A 27,279-nucleotide genomic window follows, 5' to 3' on the forward strand; every position below is an offset into this window, starting at 1 on the left:
TTTGATGAATATGTGGGGAGAAAGTGGTCTCCCTGTCCTATTCCTCTGCCATCTTGGGACTGCCCCCCAGTTTCCATATTTTTCATTCTTAGTGAAAAAAGTTGAATTTTGAAACTTACTCTCCAAAAAGCTCCATTCATAGCATTTCTTCACGTATCTCAGCCATATTCACACTCTTGGTACCATTAGTATGTTTGATAAATAAAAATTTTTAATGAAATATATTCTTGACTTGTTCCCTTCAATGGGAGATGGGATTGCTGGAAACATAGAAAGGGAGGTATTTAGAGATGCATTTCCCCCAAAATTTCTACTATTTTATTTCTAGATGATAAAATTTCAGGTGATCTGCTTATAATATTTTTTGTACATTTTAATTTTAAAAATAAGCATGTATAACATTTTAAAAATGAGGATAAAGAAACTATTTAGCTTTAGAAAGTATGAAATTTCTCAAATTCCTTTATGCAAGTGTTTTGATGCAAGAGCACAACCAAGTAATTCAGTGTTTCTAGGCCACAGGCAATCCGCAAGTAAAATGGAAGGGTATGATAACTTATCTATAGCTAAAAAATGTTTTCCTAACAGAAATAATTCACAACAGTGTCAATATGCTAGGGAATTCAGGGGTAGAACGTATTTGGAAGCGCTCATTTTCCAGAGGAGGTGGCAGAGTTCTAGAAGATGTAACTGACTTCCTAAAGGTGTGTGTGTGTATGTAGTGCTCAGTTGTATCTGACTCTTTGTGACCCCATGGACTGTAGCCCACTAGGCTCCTCTGTCCATGGGATTTTCCAGACAAGAATACTGGAGTGGGTAGCCATCCCCTTTTCGAGGGGATCTTCCCAACTCAGGGGTTGAACCCACATCTCCTGCATTGGCAGGTGGATTCTTTACCACTGAGCCACTTGGGAAGCCCCTTCCTGAATGTAATAAGGGCTTCCCCAATAGCTCAGCAGATAAAGAATCTGCCTGCAATGCAGGAGACATGAGTTAGATCGCTGGGTTGGAAAGATCACCTGGAGAAGCGAATGGCTACCAGCTCCAGTATTCTTGCCTGAAAAATCCCATGGCAGAGGAGTCTGGCAGACTGCAATCCATGGGCTCACAAAGAGTCAGATACAACTGAGTGAGTAAGCACGCAATGGTAGTGTAAGTCCTCGGGGGAGAGCTGGGACCACACCCCAGTCTTTTGACCCCTCGACTGCATTCCACCACTCTCTGTGTCTGTATTTTGTTTTTCACTTTAAAAATAAAAAGTTTATAAGATAGTCTTTAAGGTCTATCTCTGCTTTAAAATTCAATGACCTTTGGAAAAATTAGTGACTCAGAAGACACATGAGACAGCTTGGAATATGTTGGCATCACTAACTGTATTGAGTTAAATTATTACATTTATTATAGTCGGAGCTACTTCAGAATGAGATCTTTTATTTACTAGTAGCAGAAATGTGTTTTCTTTATTTGTGGAGTTAAGATTTTTGGGAAAAAATGAGGCCAGTGCCTCACTCTTCAAGGGAGCTCTTATCTCCCTTGACTCTGTTAGATGAGGATGGTTGTAGGTTTTCTCATTGCTGTCACTTAGGATGCATTGTAAAGCATATTTTACCTAGATTGCTTCAACAAACTTTTCAACCCTCTGATCAGTCATTAGCTCATTCCGCTCTTTTGCTTACCTGTCCTTTTCTACCCTCATTACTTAAGACCATGTGCAACTGAGATGGCTTGATTTGTCTGGTGTTAGACAACTGAGATTTGTCTGGAATACTCTTTGTGTTTCATTCATATGCTCTCCAGGACCTTCTTTTCATGATTTGTTGGGGGCATTCTTTTGATCTGTAACTTTCATCAAAAGTCATTCAAGCTCTGTTTCATCTCCATAGTGGATCTCTCATGCATATCATTATATCATAATATTAAAACATATCATCCAAACTTTTCAAAAACAAAAACTTTAAGAATCATCCTGCACAGTATTAGGATTGGAACTCAGAAGGCAGGCCTCAAGAGGAAGTGCCTAACATGGCTTGGATGGGATTGGTGACCCTATTAGAATTCAGACATAGTCAAATCTGGGTCCCAAACCTGTATTCCATCCTCCTCCATCACTCTTTCCACCCTATCCCACTTCTTCCTTTAAATTATTTATTAACTTAACAATGTTTCAATTATATGAAAATTATTAGAATAAATGTGAAGTTTCTCTACAAAGGGTAATCCACATGCCCACTCCTCTCTTTAGTTGTAGCCATTAACATTTTTGATGAGTGTCTTAGTAAACATTTTTCTATTTATCTCATATGTATATACATATTAGATGTAGATTAAATATATAGATATAGATATGGACTTAGATATATAGATATGGAAGGGCTTCCCAGGTGGCTCAGTGATAATCAGCCTGCCAATGCAGGAGACATGGGTTCAATCCTGGGGTCAGGAGAATCCCCTAGAGAAGGAAATGGCAACCCACTCCAGTATTCTTGCCTGGGAAATCCCATGGACAGAAGAGCCTGGCAGGCTACAGTTCATGGGGTCGCAAAAGAGTCAGACATGACTTAGCAACTAAAAGAACAACAAACAACATGTAGATATGGATGTAAATTCACATAGTTTTGCATTTTACAGTAGGGTGGACTGTGATATATGTAAAATTCTCTGACTTTTTAAAAATTTAATAAGCCCTGGATGTGTTTTTGGGTAAGTAGCTGTAGATCTATTTATTCTTTTGAGTTTATCCATAATATAAGTGTACCATAATATATTTAGGGCTTCTCTGGTGGCTCAGCAGTAAAGAATCTGCCTGCAATGCAGGAACCACAGGAGATGTGAGTTTGATCCCTGAGTCTGGAAGTTCCCCTGGGGGAAAGCATGGAACCCACTTCAGTATTCTTGCCCAGAGAATTCCATGAACAGAGGAGATTGGAGGGCTATAGTCCATGGGTCACAAAGAGTTGTACACAACTGAAGTGACTTTACATCAACCATTATATATTTACTATTATCCTAATAATGGATATTATTACTAATATTATTAATTATTAAAATATATATTCAGCCTTTTTTTCAATTTTCTTTGAAAAAACAATGCTACAGTAGTATCCTTTAAGGCCACCTGCAAGTATTTCCGTACACCCTGTTGATTCAGATTCACAAACCTCATCAGATTTGCTTGGCCATGGTTTATTGTTAAATGCTGCTGAGCAACCTTCCAGTTAGCCTGGTGTTAAGGAACTAAAAAGCCTCTTGATGAAAGTGAAAGTGGAGAGTGAAAAAGTTGGCTTAAAGCTCAACATTCAGAAAATGAAGATCATGGCATCCGGTCCCATCACTTCATGGGAAATAGATAGGGAAACAGTGGAAACAGTGTCAGACTTTATTTTTTTGGGCTCCAAAATCAATGCAGATGGTGACTGCAGCCATGAAATTAAAAGACACTTACTCCTTGGAAGCAAAGTTATGACCAACCTAGATAGCATATTCAAAAGCAGAGACATTACTTTGCCAACAAAGGTCCATCTAGTCGAGGCTATGGTTTTTCCAGTGGTCATGTATGGATGTGAGAGTTGGACTGTGAAGAAGGCTGAGCACCGAAGAATTGATGCTTTTGAACTGTGGTGTTGGAGAAGACTCTTGGGAGTCCCTTGGACTGCAAGGAGATCCAACCAGTCCATTCTGAAGGAGATCAGCCCTGGGATTTCTTTGGAAGGAATGATGCTAAAGCTGAAACTCCAGTACTTTGGCCACCTCATGCGAAGAGTTGACTCATTGGAAAAGACTCTGATGCTGGGAGGGATTGGGGGCAGGAGGGGAAGGGGACGACAGAGGATGAGATGGCTGGATGGCATCACTGACTCAATGGACGTGGGTCTGGGTGATTTCCAGGAGTTGGTGATGGACAGGGAGGCCTGGCGTGCTGCGATTCATGGGGTTGCAAAGAGTTGGACATGACTGAGTGACTGAACTGAACTGAACTGAACTATATTCTCATAGGCCCCAGAGGGAAGCCTTGATCAATGACAAACAGAAGATATTGGGAAGCTTGTGGATAAATTATTTTCCTTCCTTCTATCTTATGGTCTGTTGCCAGATGTAGTGTTTAAATGTGCCCTCTTAAGAGATGTGGTGTGACTGAGTGACCAGTGTGCTTTCTGCTAAGGCTGTGCAGTGGCCAGATTCATAATTCACCATTTTATATTTGCTTTCCCTCCTTATTTGCTTCATTTTCTTTTTTCTCTAGTCTAACTTTCTTGGGATTGTATGCCTAATGAAACATTAAATGTCTATTTTGCCTCAGGATTTGTATTATAGAAAATTTGGGCTTAAAAATGTTGTTGTTGTTCAATTGCTCAGTTGTGTCCAACTCTTTGCAACCCCATGGACTACAGCATGCCAGGCTTCTCTGTCCCTCACTATCTCCTCAAGTTTGTTCAAACTCATGTCCATTGAGTCAGTGATGCCATCTATCCATCTCATCTTATGTTGCCCCCTTCTCCTCCTGCCCTCAATCTTTCCCAGCATCAGGGTCTTTTCCAATGAGTCAACTCTTTGCATCAGATGTCCAAAGTATTGGAGATTTAGCTTCACCAACAGTCCTTGCAATGAGTATTCAGGGTTGATTTCCTTTAGTATGGACTGGTTTGATCTCCTTTAGTCCAAGGGACTCTCAAGAGTCTTCTCCAGGACCATGGTTTGAAACCATCAATTCTTTGGTGCTCAGCCTTGCTTGTGGTCCAATTCTCATATCTGTACACCACTATTGGAAAAACCATAGCTTTGACCGTGTGGATCTTTGTCGGCAAAGTGATATCTCTGCTTTTTAATATGCTGTCTAGGTTTGTCATAACTTTTCTTCCAAGGAGCAAATGTCTCTTTATTTCATGGCTGCAGTCACCATCCAGTGATTTTGGAGCCCAGGAAAGTACAACTACACTAAAAAAAAAAAAAATTACACCAAAAATTACACCACCCTACCTTTTAATCAGATATATAGTTGCAAATATATATCTGTTTTTGTTTTCATTAATTTTTCATACTTACATCATAAGAAGAGCTATGTTGATATGTACATGTATATATATATATATATATATATATATTATATTATAAAGCAAGATATTCCTTTTTGAGCATTTGATAGCAGTAAAGAACCTCTCTGAGTGTATGTTCAGGTGCAATGAAATCCTTTAAGTGATGAGTTCTAGTGCTTTAATTTTGTAGCTAAATAAAACAAAGCCTGAATTAGTTCTTTATTCTTCTCTGAATTACACTATAAAACTGTTACTGCTCTCCACAGAAGCCATCTTTCAGAAAATATGAAGTTGCTGAACAGAGCATCATTAAGACACTCTAGATTACATTTTTTTTAATGTTGAAAAGATAGTTGGTAGCATAAACTTTCATAACTTCATGATGCAGAGAGAACTTGATTAGCCTTTTGCCCAAGGTTTAGCCTACTGTGCAGAGGGGAGAATGAATTCAAGGATATTTTAATCTTATTTTGTGTTCCAGGGTGACGTGGGTGTAGGCAAGGGGAGAAATGGTTAGAGTCTGAGATAAATAAAAACTGTCAAAACCTGGGCAACTGAAGCCTGTCTCTGACTTGTCATCTCTCCATGGTGTTCTCAGGACCAGTAATCATAATCCTAACCCACATTTGTAGTTTCTGATCTAGGAGGGGCTAACAGTCCCTCTGTGAATATATTTTCAAATGTGTACGTGTTATTCAAAACACTTCATTTACTGTGAGAATGTTGGAAACAGCAGATAACCCTTAAATTACAGATCTGAATCTATAGTGTGATGTTCTCAGTCACGCATATCCTTGTATACTCATCCTGTGTCTGCATGCAAATCGAGAGAGATTCATACAGGGGATTCTGACTGCACTGTTAATGAAGCCCAATTTTTTATTTTTTCATCTGTTACTCTGTGACTGTTTTTCTGAGTTGGCCTCACTTTCAGAACCCTGAAACTTAGTTGGGCACAGGGCAGAAGGAAGAGCATGGATTCTCTGGAGAGTCTCCAAGGGAGATTTCTTTAGATCAGGAGAGTAGGTGGATATATAGGAATTATGTTGGCTTTTCATATTTGCTTAATCTGAAAAATGGATGTGGCGCTTTAATGAACTCCTGAAAAGAGTACACTCGGCCAACCATGAATGCAGGGTCTCAACAAAGGTGTAGGAGGAAGCAGGAGGTTTAATGGAGTGGAAATATGTCAACAATGTTTCTAGTTGCCAGGAAACCAGGTACACCTGTGTTGGCTTAGAATGAGGTCTGCGTGGATATGTAAACTGGAAACCTCATTTGAATTCTAACTAGATTAAAGGCATTGATGGACCCAGGCCAGTTTACCCTGTAGTTGGGAGAACTGGGGCTCTCTTGCGTAGTTACCTACTGAAAAACATGCTCTTGCATTGCTTTACTGATGAAAAAGAAATATTTAACTAACTGCTGTCATCTGGAAACCATGTCTTGAATTCAGAGAGTTGCCGCTTCTCAAATTGCAGCTTCCTGCTGGTGACTTACATGCCAGGTCAGAGGGCAAAAAGAGAAAGCTAAAAATGCAAACTGTACCCTTTCCATGATTCAGTGTTTTCTCTGACCACTTCATATTTCTGAAATAAAGACTTTATAGTAAAATCTTAAGAAAATGTCTTCATTTTTCTCAAAATAATTCATACACAAGTTTACAGAAAGTAGAATGAAATATAATATTTCTTATAATGGTGAAGACAACATTCTTCAAAGTCTTAGTGTCCATGAATCATTCTGGAATGATTATATATGGTGGGTAACTTGAATATATGTATTTTCAGTACTCTATTTTAGGAAATGTGATAAGTTCAGTTCAGTTCAGTCGCTCAGTTGTGTCCGACTCTTTGCGACCCCATGAATCGCAGCACGCCAGGCCTCCCTGTCCATCACCAACTCCTGGAGTTCACTCAGACTCACGTCCATTGAGTCAGTGATGCCATCCAGCCATCTCATCCTCTGTCGTCCCCTTCTCCTCCTGCCCCCAATCCCTCCCAGCATCAGAGTCTTTTCCAATGAGTCAACTCTTCGCATGAGGTGGCCAAAGTACTGGAGTTTCAGCTTTAGCATCATTCCCTCCAAAGAAATCCCAGGGCTGATCTCCTTCAGAATGAACTGGTTGGATCTCCTTGCAGTCCAAGGGACTCTCAAGAGTCTTCTCCAACACCACAGTTCAAAAGCATCAATTCTTTGGCGCTCAGCCTTCTTCACAGTCCAACTCTCACATCCATACATGACCACAGGAAAAACCATAGCCTTGACTAGAAATGTGATAAAGATGCTGCTAATTGTTTGACACTTATGTAGGGGTCTATGTCAGTATGTTTTTCCTTTGAAGCTCTGAACAATTAAATCTTGTAGAAATGGTTCTGTGCCACTTTTAATGCCTAGGTCTTAGGAGACTATCAACTTCTACATACTGTCTTATAGAATACTTACACTTGGAATCCAGTATCGATGCCATGAAAAAAATCAATTACCCCAGTGTAGAAGTCCATGTATGAAAGAACTAAGACCCTCAACTGATGGTATTCCCTGACTTTCCAGACAATAGCCAGCACTTACTTGCAATTGTTTGAATGAGTCATCACTGAAGTGGATACCTAACGTCCACATGAACTGCCCCAGCTAATTCCATGCAGAGGAAAAGCACTGCCCAGCCAAGCCATGGCCAAAGTCCTGATCCACAAAATTGTGAGATATAATAAAACAGTGGCTGATTAAAGTCACTGGACTTGGAGGTAATTCATTATGCAGCAAAAGCTATCCAGAACAGAAATTTTGGTATAGGGATGATTAAGAGACCTGGTTTCAAATTCTGGCTCTAACATTTAATAGCTATGTGATTTTGGAGATAGTTATTAAGCCCTTCAAGGGCTACCCAGTTGACTCAGGGGTAAAGAATCTGCCTGCCAATGCAGGAGATGCAGATTCGATCCCTGGGTCAGGAAGATTCCCTGGAGAAGGAAATGGCACCCCACTCCAGTATTCTTGCCTGGAAAATCCCATGGACGGAGGAACTTGGTGGGCTACTGTCCATGGGGTCACAAAAGAGTTAGATATGACTTAGTAACTAAGCAACAACAACATTAAGCCCTTCTCAGCCTTAGATTCCTTATCTGTAAAATGGCAATAATAATATATGTTTTAAAAACCAAGATAAGCATTAAGGCTATAATATGTAAACTGACTATTACATTTCCTGAAAAATGATAGTAACTCCAAATGGAAGCCATTGTTTGTTATTCATCAAACATTTAGCCCACTCCTCTGCACCTTCTTCGTCCTAAGCAGTTTTTCAGATTAGGGTATTGCCAAAGGAAACACCATTTTCGAAAATCAGTTTAGCAAGGTGATCAAAGCTTTAAAATGTTCATATATCTTTCATCAGATAATTCTATTTTATGAGTCTATTCTAAGGAAATATTCCTAAATACTGACCATAATAAATCCCTTCATGAAATAAGATGCTTTTATAATACTCTGATCTCTGCACAGAGAAGTCTCTTGATTTCATCACTGTGTTATCTAGACATAAACCAAAGTTTTCAGCAATGGTTGAAATTCTCTTCAAGTTGAAACTGTCCCCAACATCTTAACTTAGAAAATATTAATAACACTGGAATCAAGATTGCCAGGAGAAATGTCATTAACCTCAGATATGCAGATGACACCACACTTATGGCAGAAAGAGAATAAGAACTAAAGAGTCTCTTGATGAAATTGAAAGAAGAGACTGAAAAAGTTGGCTTAAAATTCAACATTCAGAATGCTAAGATCATGGCATCCAGTCCTATCACTTCATGGCAAGTAGAAGGGGAAACAATGGAAACCATGACAGACTTTATTTTTGGGGGCTCCAAAATCACTGCAGATGGTGACTGCAGCCATGAAATTAAAAGGTGCTTGGAAGCAAAGCAAAAAGGTCCTTGGAAGAAAAGTTATGACCAACCTAGACAGTGTATGACATTACTTTGCCAACAAAGGTCCGTCTAGTCAAAGCTATGGTTTTTCCAGTAGTCATGTATGGATGTGAGAGTTGGACTATAAAGAAAGCTGAGCACCAAAGAATTGATGCTTTTGAACTGTGGTGTTGGAGAAGACTCTTGAGAGTCCCTTGGACTGCAAGGAGATCCAACCAGTCCATTCTGAAGGAGATCAGCCCTGGGATTTCTTTGGAAGGAATGATGCTGAAGCTGAAACTCCAATACTTTGGCCACCTCATGTGAAGAGTTGACTCATTGGAAAAGACCCTGATGCTGGAAGGGATTGGGGGCAGGAGGCGAAGGGGATGATAGAGGATGAGATGGTTGGATGGCATCATGAACTCAATGGACATGAGTTTGATAAGGCTTCGGGAGTTGGTGATGGACAGGGAGGCCTGGCATGCTGCAGCCCGTGAGGTTGCAAAGAGTCAGATGTGACTGAGCAACTGAACCAAACTGATTAGGTTAAGTACATACACTATCAGATCAGATCAGTCGCCCAGTGGTGTCCGACTATTTGGGACCCCATGAATCGCAGCACGCCAGGCCTCCCTGTCCATCACCAACTCCTGGAGTTCACTCAGACTCACGTCTATTGAGTCAGTGATGCCATCCAGCCATCTCATCCTCTGTCATCCCCTTCTCCTCTTGCCCCCAATCCCTCCCAGCATCAGAGTCTTTTCCAATGAATCAACTCTTCGCATGAGGTGGCCAAAGTACTGGAGTTTCAGCTTTAGCATCATTCCCTCCAAAGAAATCCCAGGGCTGATCTCCTTCAGAATGGACTGGTTGGATCTCCTTGCAGTCCAAGGGACTCTCAAGAGTCTTCTCCAACACCACAGTTCAAAAGCATCATTTCTTCAGTGCTCAGCCTTCTTCACAGTCCAACTCTCACATCCATACGTGACCACTGGAAAAACCATAGCCTAGACTAGATGGACCTTTGTTGGCAAAGTAATGTCTCTGCTTTTGAATATGCTATCTAGGTTGGTCATAACTTTGCTTCCAAGGAGTAAGTGTCTTTTAATTTCATGGCTGCAGTCACCATCTGTAGTGATTTTGGAGCCCAGAAAAATAAAGTCTGACAGTTTCCACTGTCTCCCCATCTATTTCCCATGAAGTGATGGGACTGGATGCCATGATCTTCGTTTTCTGAATGTTGAGCTTTAAGCCAACTTTTTCACCCTTCTGCCATAAGGGTGGTGTCATCTGCATATCTGAGTTTATTGATATTTCTCCCGGCAATCTTGATTCCAGCTTGTGTTTCTTCCAGTTCAGCATTTCTCATGATGTCCTCTGCATATAAGTTAAATAAGCAGGGTGACAATATACAGCCTTGACGTGCTCCTTTTCCTATTTGGAACCAGTCTGTTGTGCTAGTGGTAAAGAACCCATCTGTCAATGCAGAAGATATAAAAGATGCATGATTGATCCCTGAGTCAGGACGATGCCCTGGAGGAAGGCACGGTCACTTCAGTATTCTTGCCTGGAGAATGCCATGGACAGTGGGGCCTGGTGGGCTATGGTCTGTAGAGTCACAAAGAGTTGAACATGACTGAAATGACTTAGCATATGTACACACATAATTCAGTAAGGAAGTGTAACTTTTAAGAAGTGTTTTTAATTCAACAAATATTTATTGAATACCAACAAAATGATAGATTCTGGGTAAGTTCCTAGGAGAACAGAGATGAAACCACAGCCTCTAATTTTTCCTAGAGAGACTCATGAGGGGTCATTTTGGCCCGAGTCAGTCCTGCTTCTCATGCATTCCATAAGTGTCTGTCTACCTCTATGCCTGGAATTGTCACAGTCTTTTTACTCAGAACCATCTTCCCCATGTTACCAGTCAAGGTGAAGGTGATAATCACTCAGTCATGTCCAACTCTTTGTGATCACATGGACTTTAGTCTGCCAGGCTCCTCTGTTCATGGAATTATCCAGGCAATAATACTGGAGTGGCTTGTCATTCCCCTCTCCATTTGCCAGTCAAAGCATGATTCAATTAGAGCTCTCCCTCCTCCAAGCAGTCTTCCCTGGATCTGAGCTACACATTTTCTAGCTCCAGTGTATCCCCATGGTGTTGGCTTCTTGCAGTGCTTACTCTCTACTCATCCCTAGTTATTCTGTGTAGTTAGTTTTCTTTTTAAGTAACTGTATATTATTTTCACAACTAGGTAAATTTTTTATTAATCTCAAATATAATATTTCTTATGTGTACCTGATACCTGCATATCTTATTAAAATACATATTCTTATTCCGTAGGTTTGGGGTGAAATCCTGGATTCTTCATAGATTCTAAGAGGTAAAGAGAAAAAAATGATTTCAAGTGAAAATGTGCCAGGTGGGTTATGACATTTTGCTTTTGATACCTTACAATATAAAGTTGCCCAGAAGACAGTTCTTCATAGACACAGATGCCAAGCTCCCAGGTGATGTCCTTGCTGCTTGGACCTAAGACCACACTTTGAGTCACAGTAGCAAGGATGGTGAGAACAGGGACCAGCATATTACTCTGTTTTTCCAACACTTTGGGCATAAGGGGAAAGTGTTCAGTAAATGTTTCTGGTGGGGAAAAATAAAGGAAGAATACGAACTTTGGGACAATACTGACCTAGGTTACAGTATCAATTCCACTACTTAATGCTGTGAATGATCATGGACATTTAGTTATTTATAAAACAACTTTTCTGGATTTTTGTGATGTCAGAATTAAATTATATATTTTAAAATACTTGGCATAGTAGTAATCTGTAGCAAGACACTGACAAATAATATTACTTGTTAATGATGATATAGGAAAATTTTACTTTTCCAGACTCAAGAAGATTTATTCAGTGGTATGATTCTTGGTTTTGTACTGAAGCAAATAACTTAGAGGGAAATTAAATGAAAGTGAAAGTGCTGGTCGCTCAGTTGTTTCTGACTCTTTGCGACCCAATGGACTGTAGCAGCCAGGCTCCTCTGTCCGTGGAATTCCCCAGGCAAGAATACTGCAGTGACTTGCCAATCCCTTCTTCAGGTAATTTTTCTGATTCAGGGATCAAATATGGATCTCCTGCATTGCAGGAGGATTCTTTACTGTCTGAGCTACCAGGGAAGCCCAGAGGGAAAGAAGGTACTGATAAAATTTTTACTTTATTTGTAAAGATAATTGCATTTCTAATTTATCAGTTCTAACATATATTCCAAGAGATACAAGAAAAAAATCAAGACAAATGAAAATATGCCAGATGGGTTACCACATGTTATTTCTAGTCGCTCACAATATAGAGTTGCCTAGAAGAAAATCAAAGCTAATCAATAATACCAAAGGAGAAAACAATGTCACTGTCATCTTCTTACTACTCTGGTTCATACCCAGCCTTTTTGGCAGAGATAGTGTCTAGGTCTTCTCCAGATGAAGCCCTGGCCAAAGGCCCTCATTAGGATGACTCAGAGGGTGAATATTGAGAGGGTTGACATGAAGCATTTGGTGCTCAGCTAATTGTATTGGAAAAGGAATTGCATGTTGAAGAAATTCCTAAGCTGCACTTGAATCTGCTCCACTCATCCATTGGTGGAAACAGTGGTTATAGTATCCCCCAGATTCAGTTTGTATTGCAAGTGAGGGAGTAACTCACTTCATGTCTTTCTTGCATGAATTGTATTTCAGAGCAGGAAAACAATTAGTGAAGGAAAGTTATTTTTTTTTTAATTTATAGCTTAAAAATGAGAAGAAATGATAGAAACAGAAAACCACATTTACAACCTTAATGGATCTAGATGATGGTCATCAATATTTGGTAAAACCATTAGATAAGAAACATTAGATGTGAAACTTAATAATAGATGGATCAGGCTGACATGACCTGAATTCACTAATTAGTCTTTCCATCACTAAAGGAGGGAAAAATAGGACATACTTTTCTTTTGATGCAAGGCAATAGAAAGTGTACAGAAATGTTACAATAAACTGTTGACAAAAGAAATAACCCATAATTGATCAGACCTCTTGATCTAACTCCCAGTTTACTGAAAAATAGAGGAGATGGAGGTCATGTTAAATGATATTAAGATAATTTAATCAGTAAAATCCAGTATTCTGTAAAACAAATGATTTATTTTTTCAAATAGTAAATACAAAAAAAAAAAAAAAGAATTGTTGTATATTAAAAGGGACTTCAGTTCAGTTCGGTTCAGTTGCTCAGTCGTGTTCGACTCTTTGTGACCCCATGAATTGCAGCACGCCAGGCCTCCCTGTCCATCACCAACTCCCGGAGTTCACCTAAACTCATGTGCATTGAGTTGGTGATGCCATCCAGCCATCTCATCCTCTGTCATCCCCTTTTCTTCCTTCCCCCAATCTCTCCCAGCATCAAGGTCTTTTAGAGTTTTGCCAAGAGAATGCACAGGTCATAGCAAACACCCTCTTCCAACAACACAAGAGAAGACTTTACACATGGACATCACCAGATGGTCAACAACAAAATCAGATTGATTATACTCTTTGCAGCCAAAGATGGAGAAGCTCTATACAGTCAGCAAAAGAAGACTGGGAGCTGACTGTGGCTCAGATCATGAACTCCTTATTGCCAAATTCAGACTGAAATTGAAGAAAGTAGGGAAAACCACTAGACCATTCAGGTATGACCTAAATCAAATCCCTTATGATTATACACTGGAAGTGAGAAATAGATTTAAGGGACTAGATCTGATAGAGTACCTGATGAACTATGGATGGAGGTTTGTGACATAGTACAGGAGACAGGGATCAAGACCATCCCCATGGAAAAGAAATGAAAAAAAAAAAAAAAAAAAGGGACTTATACTCACACAATCTAAATATAATATATGAGGACTTTCCTGGTGGTCCAGTGGTTAAAACTTTACCTTCCAATGCAGGGAGTGCAAGCTCAGTCCCTGGTTGGGCAGCTAAGATCCTGTATGGCTTGTGACTAAAAAACGAAAACATAAAACAGAAGTAATATTGTAACAAATTCAATAAAGACTTAAAAAGTGGTCCACATCAAAAAAATCTTAAAAATTAAATGCAATGTATGAAACTTATTTGTTTGGATTGTTACTCAAATAAATTTTAAAAATATTTTTAAATATTCAGGAACATAGAACTTGAGGTAGGTATTAAAATATTACAAGGAATTATTGCTAATCTCATGATGACGTTATTGGAGTCACATTTTTAAAAGTCCTTACCTGTTGAGATGTCTCCTGGAGTATTTCTTGATAAAAGAAGTCCATCTTTACTAGGAAGAGGAAACAGCGACACTCAAATTCAGAGAAGTGAAGTATTTCACTGGATAAATTAGCAAAAAATTGAAGTATTTGTATTTTCAAGTGTAACAAAAGTGAGAGTAAATGAAAATTCATATATTTTGTAGAGGTTTAAAGAGTAGGGCATTTAAAGCAGTATCTTGGCAATATTTGCCAAAGTTCAGGTTGCATATCCTCAATTTTAAGAATTCAGGGAATTTCCAGAATTCTTCCAGCTTTGTGAATCAGTAGATCTATATGGAAGCTCCACCTCCTGCTATAGATCTGACTGGACCTGGTTCCTAATTCATATTCAGGCTCAGGACTGTCCCATGTTTTTAACTTTTGTTATCAATAAATATATATTTTTAAGTATTTTAGAAATAGTACTGAGGGTTCCCATAAGCACTTCTCTCACAGTTAATCCTATTTTTAATAACATATTTGTATAGTACATTTGTTATAATTAATGAAAAATTGATTCACTGCTATTAGCTGAGGTCTATAGATAATTTGGATTTCCTTGGTTTTTACCTAGTGTCCATTCTCTGTTCCAGGATACTGTCTGGGATACCATAGATTTAGTTGTTGTGTCTCTTTAGAGTCTTCTGGGACTGTGGCAGTTAGTTAGACCTTGTTATCAAAGACCCTAATAGTTTTGAGGAGTACTAGGCAGGAATAATGAAGGATGCCCTTCTATTAAATTTTTTTCTGGTGTGTTTCTAATGGTTAGCTTCAGGTTATGGCTTTTGGGGAAGAAATTCAGAGAAACAAATTTCGATTTCATTCTTGCTTAAATTGTTTCAGCTTTGGCTGTTGTGCCCTTTAATGTACTGCCGTCAGAGTGTGTGTATATTTTCTTTGAGCACTTTCTTACTTTCTGGGCTACAAGATGCTCCAGACTCATTTTGTATATTTCCTGCCCTCATCCTAGGACCAGCCATCTCTCCAATAATCCCTGGTTCCTTATTGGAAAATGATTTTAGAAACCAATATTTGGGTGGTAAGTGTGCTCATTTCTACTGTAGTAGTATTTCTTCTAGGCTTTCTCAGCTGACAGAGCAAAAATACATCTGTGTATATCCTTATACCTGTAAATATTTTTTTTATGCAAAAAACTATACCTATGTTAAGTTAGACATGAGTTCTTACTGAGGTTTCCAATTCTAATCCATTACCACACAGATCATTCTAGCTAGTTACCCTTACTAATCTGTAACCTTCCAAAAGTAAGAAACTTGGCTCTCATCATCCACCATCTATTTACTTAATTCTTCATTTTCAGTGGATCTGTATAGCAGTATTAGAATTATTAATCCCTATCTTATGCTGCTGCTGCTAAGTCACTTCAGTCGTGTCCAACTCTGTGCAACCCCATAGACGGCAGCCCACCAGGCTCCCCCATCCCTGGGATTCTCCAGGCAAGGACACTGGAGTGGGTTGCCATTTCCTTCTCCAATGCATGAAAGTGAAAAGTGAAAGTGAAGTCGCTCAGTCGTGTCCAACTCTTAGTAACCCCATGGACTGCAGCCTACCAGGCTCCTCTGTCCAAGGGATTTTCCAGGCAAGAGTACTGGAGTGGGGCGCCATTGCCTTCTCCGCCTATCTTAAGGGAAATAGTTTTATCAACTTAACTCTACACTGACTATATTCAGTTCCTTTTGCACTTTCTCTTAAAGATTCCATTAATTTTCAAAGCCCCTTAAGTCAATACACTTTTTTCCTACCCTCTTTGCTAGGTAGCCAAGTAGTAGAGAATCTGCCTGCCAATGCAGGAGATATAAGTTCGATCCCAAGGTCAGGAAGATCCCCTGCAGAAGGAAATGTCATCTCACCCCAGTATTTTGTCCTGAAAAATCCCATGGACAGAGGAACCTGGCGTGCTACACATGGGGTCACAAAGAGTTGGACATGACTGAGCATGCATGCATCCTCTTCACTGAACCTGTTTCATATATTTTAAATACAATTAGATTCTCTTCTCATGGTCTGCATTGTTTATTGGAATCCTCTAAACTCCCAAATGATTTTTTTAAAGTTTGCATTTATTAAGGTGCATTCTTTGTGTTGTAGATTCTCATGTAGTGCTAGTGGTAAAGAATTCATTTGCTAATGCAAGAGATGAAGGTTTGACCCCTGAGCCAGGAAGATCCCCTGAAGTAGGAAATTGCAACCCACTTCAGTATTCTTCCCTGGAAAATTCCATGGAGAGAGGAGCCTGTTGCGGGGGGGTGGGGGCGTGGTGGCTATAGTCCATGGGATTGCAAAGAACTGGACATGATTGAACACACACACCACACACATGGGTTTTGATAAATGTATGGTGTCATGTACCGCCATTATTTGTTATTTTTAGTCCGTAAGTCACGTCCAACTCTATTGCGACCCCATGGTAAAATACCCCATGCTTCAGCTATTCATCCTTCTTTTCTTTTCTGTAGCATCAGTCGAACTTTTTACTTTATGGTTTTTCCTTTTCCAGAATGTCATATAAATGGAATGCTATTGTCTATAACCTTCTGGAGGGGCTTCCTTTACTTAGCAATATGCATTTAAGGTTCCATTATGTCTTTGTAGCCTGAAGGGTTGTTTCTTTATATCACTGAATAGTATTTCATTGTATGATATACCACCGTATATTTCTATAGTCACCTATTGAAGAATATCTTGTTTTCAGTTTTAGGTGAAAGGATAAAACCACTCTAAACTTTCATATGCAGGATTTTGTGTTGACATATACTCAGCCCATCTGAATAAGCAACTAGGAGCACAAATGCTGGATTGTAGGATAAAACTATGTTTAAAAGAAACTGTCAAACTTCCATCCAGAGCGGCTTTAGCATTTTGTATTTCTACCTGCAATTAATTGTATTCCTAATGCCCTCTATTCTTGCCAACATTTGGTATTGCTTTTCAAATCTTAGCTACCTTAATAGGTGTATAGGCGTATCCATTCCCTTGTCCAGTGGACCACTTTTTGTTGGAACACTCCACCTTGACCTGAACGTCTTGGGTGGCCCTATACAGGGCATGGCTTAGTTTCATTGAATTAGATGAGGCTGTGGTCCATATGATTAGATTGGCTAGTTTTCTGTGATTGTGGTTTCAGTCTGTCTACCCTCTGATGCCCTCTCAGCACCTACCATCTTAGTGGGGTTTCTCTTACCCTGGACATGGGATATCTCTTCACAGCTGCTCCAGCAAAGTGCAGCCACTGTTCCTTACCTTGGATGTAGGGTATCTCTTCACCACTGCTGCATCTGACCTTGGACATGGGGTATCTCTGGAGAAGGGAATGGCAAAGCACTTCGGTATTCTTGCCTTGAGAAAACCATGAACAGTATGAAAAGGCAAAAAGATAGGATACTGAAAGAGGAACTCCCCAGGTCAGTAGGTGCCCAACGTGCTACTGGAGATCAGTGGAGAAATAACTCCAGAAAGAATGAAGGCGTGGAGCCAAAGCAAAAACAACACCCAGTTGTGGATGTGACTGGTGATAGAAACAAGGTCCGATGCTGTAAAGAGCAATATTGCATAGGAACCTGGAATGTTAGGTCAATGAATCAAGGCAAATTGGAAGTGGTCAAACAGGAGATGGCAAGAGTGAATGTCAACATTCTAGGAATCAGGGAACCAAAATGGACAGGAATGGGTGAATTTAATTCACATGGCCAATATATCCATGATTGTGGGCAGGATTCCCTTGGAAGAAATGGAGTAGCCATCATAGTCAACAAAAGAGTCCGAAATGCAGTACTTGAATGCAATCTCGAAAATGACAGAATGATCTCTGTTCGTTTCCAAGGCAAACCATTCAATATCATGGTAATCCAAGTCTATGCCCCAACCAGTAAGTCTGAGGAAGCTGAACGATTCTATGAAGACCTACAAGACCTTTTAGAACTAATACCCCCAAAAGATGTTCTTTTCATTAAAGGGGACTGGAATGCAAAAGTAGGAAGTCAAGAAACACCTGGAGTAACAGGCACATTTGGCCTTGGAGTACAGAATGAAGCAGGGCAAAGGCTAATAAGTTTTGCCAAAAGAACACACTGGTCATAGCAAACACCCTCTTCCAACAACACAAGAGAAGACTATACACATGGATATCACCAGATGGCCAACACCAAAATCAGATTGATTATGTCCTTTGCAGCTGAAGATGGAGAAGCTCTATACAGTCAGCACAAACAAGACCAGGAGCAGACTGTGGCTCAGATCATGAACTCCTTATTGCCAAATTCAGATTTAAATTGACGAAAGTAGGAAAAAACCACTAAACCATTCAGGTATGACTTAAATCAAATCCCTTATGATTATACAGTGGAAGTAAGGAATAGATTTAAGGGACTAGATCTGATAGACAGAGTGCCTGATGAACTATGGACAGAGGCTCGTGACATTGTACAGGAGACAGTGATCAAGACCATCCCTAAGAAAAAGAAATGCAAAAAAAAGCAAAATGGCTATCTGAGGAGGGCTTACAAATAGCTGTGAAAAGAAGAGAAGCGAAAAGCCAAGGAGAAAAGGAAAGATATACCCATTTGAATGCGGATTTCCAAAGAATAGCAAGGAGAGATAAGAAAGCCTTCCTCACTGATCAGTGCAAAGAAATAGAGGGAAATAATAGAATGGGAAAGACTAGACATCTCTTCCGGAGAAGGCAATGACACCCCACTCCAGTACTCTTGCCTGGAAAATCCCATGGACGGAGGAGCCTGGAAGGCTGCAATCCATGGGGTCGCTGAGGGTCGGACACGACTGAGGGACTTCACTTTCACTTTTCACTTTCATGCATTGGAGAAGGAAATGGCAACCCACTCCAGTGTTCTTGCCTAGAGAATCCCAGGGATGGGGGAGCCTGGTGGGCTGCCGTCTATGGAGCCGCACAGAGTCGGACATGACTGAAGTGACTTAGCAGTAGCAGCAGAGATCTCTTCAAGATGATTAGAGATACCAAGGGAACATTTCATGCAAATATGGGGAAAACAAAGGACAGAAATGGTATGGACCTGACAGAAGCAGAAGATATTAAGAAGAGGTGGCAAGAATACACAGAACTGTACAAAAAAGATCTTTATGACCCAGATAATCATGATAGTGTGATCAGTCACCTAGAGCCAGACATCTTAGAATTTGAAGTCAAGTAGGCCTTAGAAGCAATGCTATGAACAAAGCTAGTGGAGATGATGGAATTCCAGTTGAGCTACTTCAAATCCTAAAAGATGATGCTGTGAAAGTGCTGCACTCAGTAGGCATGCAAATTTGGAAAACTCAGCAGTGGCCACAGAAAAGACCACAGTTTTCATTCCAATCCAAAGAAAGGCAATGCCAAAGAATACTCAAACTACCACACAATTGTACTCATCTCACACGCTAGTAAAGTAATGCTGAAAATTTTCCAAGCCAGGCTTCAACAGTACATGAACCATGAACTTCCAGATGTATAAGCTGGTTTTACAAAAGGCAGAGGAACCAGAGATCAAATTGCCAACATCTGCTGGATCATTGAAAAAGCAAGAGAGTTCCAGAAAAACATCTATTTCTGCTTTATTGACTATGCCAAAGCCTTTGTATGGATCACAATAAACTGGAAAATTCTGAAAGAGATGGGAATACCAGACCACCTGACCTGCCTCCTGAGAAATCTGTATGCAGGTCAGGAAGTAACAGTTAGAACTGGACATGGAAGAACAGACTGGTTCCAAATCGGGAAAGTAATATGTCAAGGCTATATATTGTCACCCTACTTATTTAACTTGTATGCCAAGTACATTATGAGAAATGCTGGGCTGGAAGAAACACAAGCTGGAATCAAGATTGCTGGGAGAAATATCAATAACCTCAGATATGCAGATGACGCCACTCTTATGGCAGAAAGTGAAGAAGAACTAAAGAGCTTCTTTGTGAAAGTGAAAGAGGAGAGTGAAAAAGTTGGCTTAAAACTCAACATTAAGAAAACTAAGATCATGGCATCCAGTCCCATCACTTCATAGCAAATAGATGGGAAAACTGTGGCTGACTATTTTTCTGGGCTTCAAAATCACTGCAGATGGTGACTGCAGCCATGAAATTAAAAGACGCTTACTCCTTGGAAGAAAAGTTATGACCAACCTAGACAGCATATTAAAAAGCAGAGACATTACTTTGTCAACAAGGGTCTGTCTAGTCAAGTCTATGTTTTTTCCATTAGTCATGTATGGATGTAAGAGTTGGACTATAAAGAAAGCTGAGTGCCGAAGAATCGATGCTTTTGAACTGTGGTGTTGGAGAAGACTCTTGATAGTCCCTTGGACTGCAAGGAGGTCCAACCAGTTCATCCTCAGGGAGATCAGTCCTGGGTGTTCTTTGGAAGGACTGATGTTGAAGCTGAAACTCCAATACTTTGGCCGCCTGATGCAATGAATTGACTCATTTGAAAAGACGCTGATGCTGGGAAAGATTGAGGGTAGGAGGAGAAGGGGACGACAGAGCATGAGACAGTTGGATGGCATCACCAACTCGATGGACATTAGTTTGGGTAAACTCCAGGAGTTGGTGATGGACAGGAAGGCCTGGCGTGCTGTGGTCCATGCTGTTCCAAAGAGTCGTACAGGACTGCGCCACTGAACTGAACTGAACTGAGACGTATCCATTGTTGTTTTAATTTTCATTTTTAAATGGCAATTTATATTAAAATTTTTCAGTGCTTATTTACCATTTGTGTATTTTCCTGAGGTGTTTGTTCAGATAACTTGCTCTTTTTTAAAATTGGGTTATTTTCTTATTAATGAGTATTAAGTGTTCTTTGTATATTCTGAATACAAATCCTTTGTTAGGTAAATGTTTTGAGTTTTTTTCACCTGGTCTGTGACTTATCCTTTCAGTCTCTGAACACTCATTTTATTTTTGGGGCTACAGAATAGAGATGATTAGCTATGTTATTCTTCTAATAGCAGTGGCAGAGCCTGGAAAGAACAATCAACCTTACAATCTTATTAGAATCCTCTAATTTTGTCCTTTGATAACATTACATTAAGCAGAGAAAGTCACATGGTCAAATTTTGCATAAATGACATAGATTAGAATACAGAGATGGTAGATGGAAAAGAATGAATAATCTTAAGAATAATATAATTGATCACCCTATCCATGAAACTGCAGTGGCTTTCGATTACCTTATTTTGTGTCTTATTTAATATTGAACATGTCTTCAATCTTTCTGAAAGATCCTAATGTGAAAAAGCAATAAATTCTGTATTTCTTTCTTTTGCGTAATTTTACTTCCCAGACATTGTTTGTGTTGATCAATGTTGCATAAGTAAGAGCTCATCTAATAAATTCTGCTTTGAGTGCAAATCAGTGAATAAAGCTGGTTTCTCTCCATTACCTTGTCAATGTTTACATGTAGCTCTGTTCTATAATAATTTTTTACAATTATCTAACAATATTATAATGGATTGGTTGCTTATTACCAGTTTTGTTATTTTTTTTAAATCGTGACTTCGCCAGTCATTCTGTTTATCAAACTTATTCCATAAAGTGGCCTAGGTCTTCTATATTTGAACATGTCTGCTTTTTTTCTACTTGAAAAACAACTTAGTTGGATGTATCTTTTTAGGTCATACAGTCTTGCCTTGATAACTGTAGCAGTTGCTTCACCATCATTATAATTGTTATGGTGGTTTATTAATATTATTTTCATGTTCTACTTTAAAAATTAAAACTTTATAGAAAAGCAAAGTTTAGACTGTCTTCCCAATCCCAGTACATTATTCAAAGGGAATCAATGATATCATCTTTTATGTTATCATTAAAGACCATTTTAATGTCATATATGTGTGTATATATACATATATATATAATATATATATATATATTCCATTTTGTTTTAGCATTTAACATCACTATGGAAAGCTCTGAAAAAATTTGGTTTTTGAGCAGAAGTAACTCTTTTTTTTTTTTTTTCGAGTTTTCCTGATATCCTCTTGCCCTTATGAATCTTTTTCTTTTTAACTTTTAATTTTATAGTTGATTAAAAATATTGTGTTAGTTTCAAATGTACAGCAAAGTGATTCAGTTATATCTATATATGTATCTATTCTTTCTCAAATTCTTTTTCCATGTAGGTTGTTACATTATAGTGAGTTGAGTTCCCTGTGCTATATAGTATGTCCTTGTATAGCACAGGGACTCTTTAATCTTTGAAGTTAGGTAATGTCTTTAAAAGTGTGTATTTCACTGTTAATTATTCTATGCCATTTTCTGGAACATTTTACACACACATGCACACACGCAGTAGAAGAAAATTGTTCCAATACATGGCAGAAGAAAAACTTTATGAAAAAAATATATATTCAAATTCATTTGTAGTTTGGAAAAACATCTCTTTTACTGTATCTTTGATTAAACAATCAAAGATTGTTTCTTCTTCCATTGTTTTGACTTTACTTCAAGAAGGTCTACTAATATATCTCCTTGTTTTCTGCATATATCACTCTCCCCTTAATTATTATAAATTATTTTTCCAATTTTATTTTTCTCAGTTTGGTTATCTAGTTTTCTGGATGTTTTTAGCAGTCATTTCTACTTTATACTCTTTATAACTTGTTTTCATTTCTTTTTTTTTTTTTAATTTTTATTTTATTTTTAAACCTCTAACACTGTATTAGTTTTGCCAAACATCAAAATGAATCCACCACAGGTATACATGTGAGAAGTCAGTTTACTATTCATTTTGTATTTCTTTTTATATTTTAATTTGTTTTGTATTATTATAATTCATACTTTTCTTTTTATATTTGTTTATCTTTTATATACACTCAGATTTCAAAGAAGTTATACTTTCTAAAATTTATTTGATATCATAGATATTTTTCTTTTTGTTTTTAACTGTGCTGGGGCTTCATGGTAATGTGTAGGCTTCTCTATTTGTAGCTCATGGGCTTGGTTACCCCATGACATTGGGATCTTAGTTCACCAACCAGGGATCAAACCCACATCTTCTGCATTGGAAGGTGGATTCTTAACCAATGGATCACCAAAGAAATCCCATAGTCACTTTTTATATCTACATTGCTGCTACTGCTACTGCTGCTGCTGCTAAGTTGCTTCAGTCGTGTCTGACTCTGTGCGACCCCATAGATGGCAGCCTACCGGGCTCCGCCGTCCCTGGGATTCTCCAGGCAAGAACACTGGGGTGGATCGCCATTTCCTTCTCCAATATCTATTAAAGATTTATCTTCTCCTTTATGTTATTATATATTTTCCATATGACATCATAGTCTTTTATATGCTTTCCTTCCTTCCTCCTGGTATTATCCTGAAGAGTAGTTTTATTTACTTTATGTTTGTTGTATTATATTCCTTCTTTTGGTGTTTTTGTCTGTGCTAGATCCTAATTGATTGTGAATTATATTTATGTAGGCTTTGGGGGCTAGCTTTTGTCTAGAACATATCTGACAACGGGCTGGGGAGTCAACCAGCAGAGAGGGCAGTTTAAATTCACAAATATTGTTTCCAAACACCTTCTCACCAACTCTGCTATTTATTTTGCTCCAATAATATGGGTGTTCTGCACTCTCAAAATGTGACTGGCACCCCTCTGAGGAAGTAAGAAATCTCTGTGCCAAATGGCTGAGTTCTGTAGGCCGTAAGTCTCTCACTCTCCTTATTATCTAAAGTGTTTATTTTTCTCCAGCTGACTTATAAACAGCTGAAAAGCAGAAAACCTACCCAGTCGCACCAGAAGGTGACTCTTTGAGCAGATAGCATATGAGCGCTTTTCTGCATCATCCCCTCTTAACCCTCAGTGGAGCAAGAATCCAGTGTTGTATCAATAGCCTCTCAAACTCTTGAACTTGTCCTAAATAAGAGAAGTGTACATTGGGATCTTTAAAAACTTGCTGCATAATATGGAAAACTTTTGTCAGGTTAGAACATAAAGGCACATATTATGCCTTTGTGTTTCATTTATTTGATACAATTAACATGGGTTGTGGATATTTTATAATTTCAATGAAAATGGGATTCACTCCCCACCCCCTTCTTGTCTGTTTTATTGTGTTGATTTTGCTTAATGGTAAATGTTTCTTTATACCACTATTTTTAACCAGGTGTCTCTTTAGGTTTTATTAACATTCAGTTTTCTAAATTTTAGAAGTTAAAAGAATTCTACATAAGAAACTTGGAATGAATGTTAAACCACAGATACAAATCAATAAGTAAGGTGATCCATTACCCACTTCCTAGAGATAATAGGGCTCATCAGATAACTTTTAATATTTCAGCATCCCCATAAGCTATAAAAAGCCCTGTACTTGTGGAAACCCGCTGTTTAGCACCAGGGGCTCAACTCGTTGCTCTGTGATGACCTGGGGGTGGGGTGGGGGGAGGTTCAAGAGGGAGGGGATATATGTTTACATATAGCTGATTCCCATTGTTGTACAGCAGAAACTAACACAACATTGTAAAGGAATTATACCCCAATAAAAAAAAAGGAAAAAAAAAAGATTTGCAACAACAAAAATCCTTGTAAATTGAACACGTTTAATTTGCTTTAACCAAGTATCTAAGTGTTCACCTGAAGACAACAGAAACACAAAATATAGTCTCAAACATAGTTTCAAAGGTGATTAGTTAATTGATAAATCAAGAAATACTGGTCTGAACCTAGCAGTGATAAAAAAAATTGCTAATAACAACAGAAAAATGAACAGCTAAGAAAGATAAAAAGTGGTTGTCTCAGAAACAGGATAGGAAGAATATGGAGAGGTTAGGCAGAAGACTTGTTTTTTTATCCTAAACTTTTCTATATTATTTGATTTTTAACCATGTTGGTGAGTTCCTTGAATGAGATAAAAATCATTCATTAAAAATAAAGATTCAAAATAAATTAGATGTTAGTGAAAATAGGCTTTTTAAAACGTTTTGTTAAATGTTTCTCTTATCACAGACTTTAGATCTTAAATATTAAATTAAGGTATGTAGTAGAGTTTGAATATGGAGTAATGCTCAGATCTCTATTTTGCTTATGCATTTTAACATCAGAATTTCTTAGCACCTGTTGATACACTGTTCTATATTTCCTAGTTCGTTTTGACCCCCTGTGTTCTAGATCACATATCTTAGATCTGTGTCATTGGTTAAGTACATACATTTATTGTTAAAGTCATATACATTTCATTTTCTATTTTTCATAGAGCCTGTTTGGAGAGCACTAAAACCATCCTTTACATCTGGTTGGGTGTCCTAGTCTCTAGATTCAAACACGAGGTTTTTCTGGATCTTCTACCACTTCTCTCAACAGTCCATAGTCAAGCACCTCCCTTGCCGTGGTTCTAGTCACCCAGATGGAGGACTCCTGATTTTGAAAAGAAAATAAAGCAGAGACAAGTGACATACTTTCCAGTCTGGGGAAGTGATATACTTCCCAAGTTTTGAGACTCCTGGGAGCAAATTTTCTTCATCTACACATATGCGCATGCATGGTGAGCCGCTCAGTCACGTCTGACTCTTTGCAACCCCATAGACTGTAGCCCACCAGGCTCCTCAGTCTGTGGATTTTCCAGTCAAGAATACTGGAGAGGGTTGTCATTTCCTACTCCAGGGCATCTTCCCAACCCAGGGATAGAAACCCTGCATCTCCAGCATCTTTCATGTTGGCAGGCAAATTCTTTACCACTGTCACCACCTGGAAAGTCCTCATCTACACAAACGGAACATCAAATTGGGTAATTGGTGAGGTCTGTTAGGAATGTGGGGCTTCTCTAGTGGCTCAGTAGTAAAGAATCTGCCTACAATGCAGGAGACACATGTTTGATCTCTGAGTTGGGAAGACCCCCTGGATTGGCTTAGAGTATGCTGATGAGCGTCCCTGTTGGCTCAGCAGTAAAGAATCCACCTGCAATGCAGGAGATGCCAGAGACTCAGGTTCGATTCCTGGGTTAGAAAGATAGCCTGGAGGAGGACTTGGCAACCCACTCATGCCTAGAGAATGCCATGGACAGAGGAGGCTGGCGGGCTGCATGCTGAAAGGTTGCACAGAGTCGGAATGGCTGAAGGGACTAAGCAGCAGCAGCATTAGCAGAATAGTATAGAATGCAAAACAAAATGTAACATAAATGCCATGAGTTTTTGCTTTGTTTTGTTTCATTTTGCTTTTGGAACCCTTTGAACTTAGGATACTGATTGGCATCATATGCTAATGAGCTTCCCTGCTGGCTCAGTGGTAAAGAATCCACCTGCAATGCAGGAGATGCAGGAGACTTGGGTTCGTTCCTTAGGTTGGGAAAATACCCTGGAGAAGGACTTCGCAACTCACTCCAGTATTCTTGACTGGAGAATCCCATAGACAGAGGAGGCTGGTGGGCTACAGTTTGTGGGGTCACAAAGAGTTGGACATGACAGAGCACAGTCTCCTTTACTATTCTGCTTGGTCTTCTCATGAACTGTCTGAGGTGGGCACAAGACGGATGATTACTCCCATTTAGCAGATGGGATAACTGAGGCAAAGATGGATCACATAATATGCCCAATGCCAGGCAGCAGATTTTCACAGAGGTAGGATTGGAATTCTAGGTTCCTGATATGTTGGCAATCTTTCCGGTCTGCTTACATTGCTGCTTCTCTAATTTATCCAAACAGGTGACTCAGAGGAGGAGGTATATATCAAGGCCCTGCAATAGAACTTGGCAGAGAATAGGTGCTCTGTAAATGGTGGCTGCCCCTTTACTTTGAGCCACTCCTTTCCAACACCACTCTGGAATGCAGGCCCTTATAGGATGGGATTTTTCTCCATGATCCCTGCAGTGAAACAGAATTTTTTAAAAATGCACCTACTTATAGGATGAACTTACTCTATGTGGGAAAATGCAGGCTATGGATGAAGTCTGCAAAATTTTGCAGCTGAGGCTAGCAAAACTACTCCATTCTTATTTTGCTAGCTTTTTGCTCTTAGGTTCCATATCTTCCTACTTACTAATGTTCTCATCAAATATATGCAAACGACTTATGACTATTAGCA

At 39.1% G+C, this 27,279-nt stretch overlaps 1 long non-coding RNA gene across 3 annotated transcripts in view; it reads left to right on the top strand.

Annotated features, from left to right (window-relative positions):
• Positions 1 to 27,279, top strand: part of LOC129646528 (uncharacterized) — a 287,290-nt gene that overhangs the window by 2,900 nt on the left and 257,111 nt on the right. For 2 of the 3 annotated variants that reach the window (XR_008712004.1, XR_008712007.1), the window contains exon 2: positions 11,289 to 11,367. This is a non-coding gene — a long non-coding RNA (uncharacterized LOC129646528). Of the gene's footprint in view, positions 1 to 11,288; positions 11,368 to 13,378; positions 13,759 to 27,279 lie in introns of those variants that run through there. The other variant, XR_008712006.1, reaches the window with a different exon arrangement.

This window comes from Bubalus kerabau, chromosome 3, assembly GCF_029407905.1.
Source record: "Bubalus kerabau isolate K-KA32 ecotype Philippines breed swamp buffalo chromosome 3, PCC_UOA_SB_1v2, whole genome shotgun sequence".
NCBI classification, from domain to species: Eukaryota; Metazoa; Chordata; class Mammalia; order Artiodactyla; family Bovidae; genus Bubalus; species Bubalus kerabau.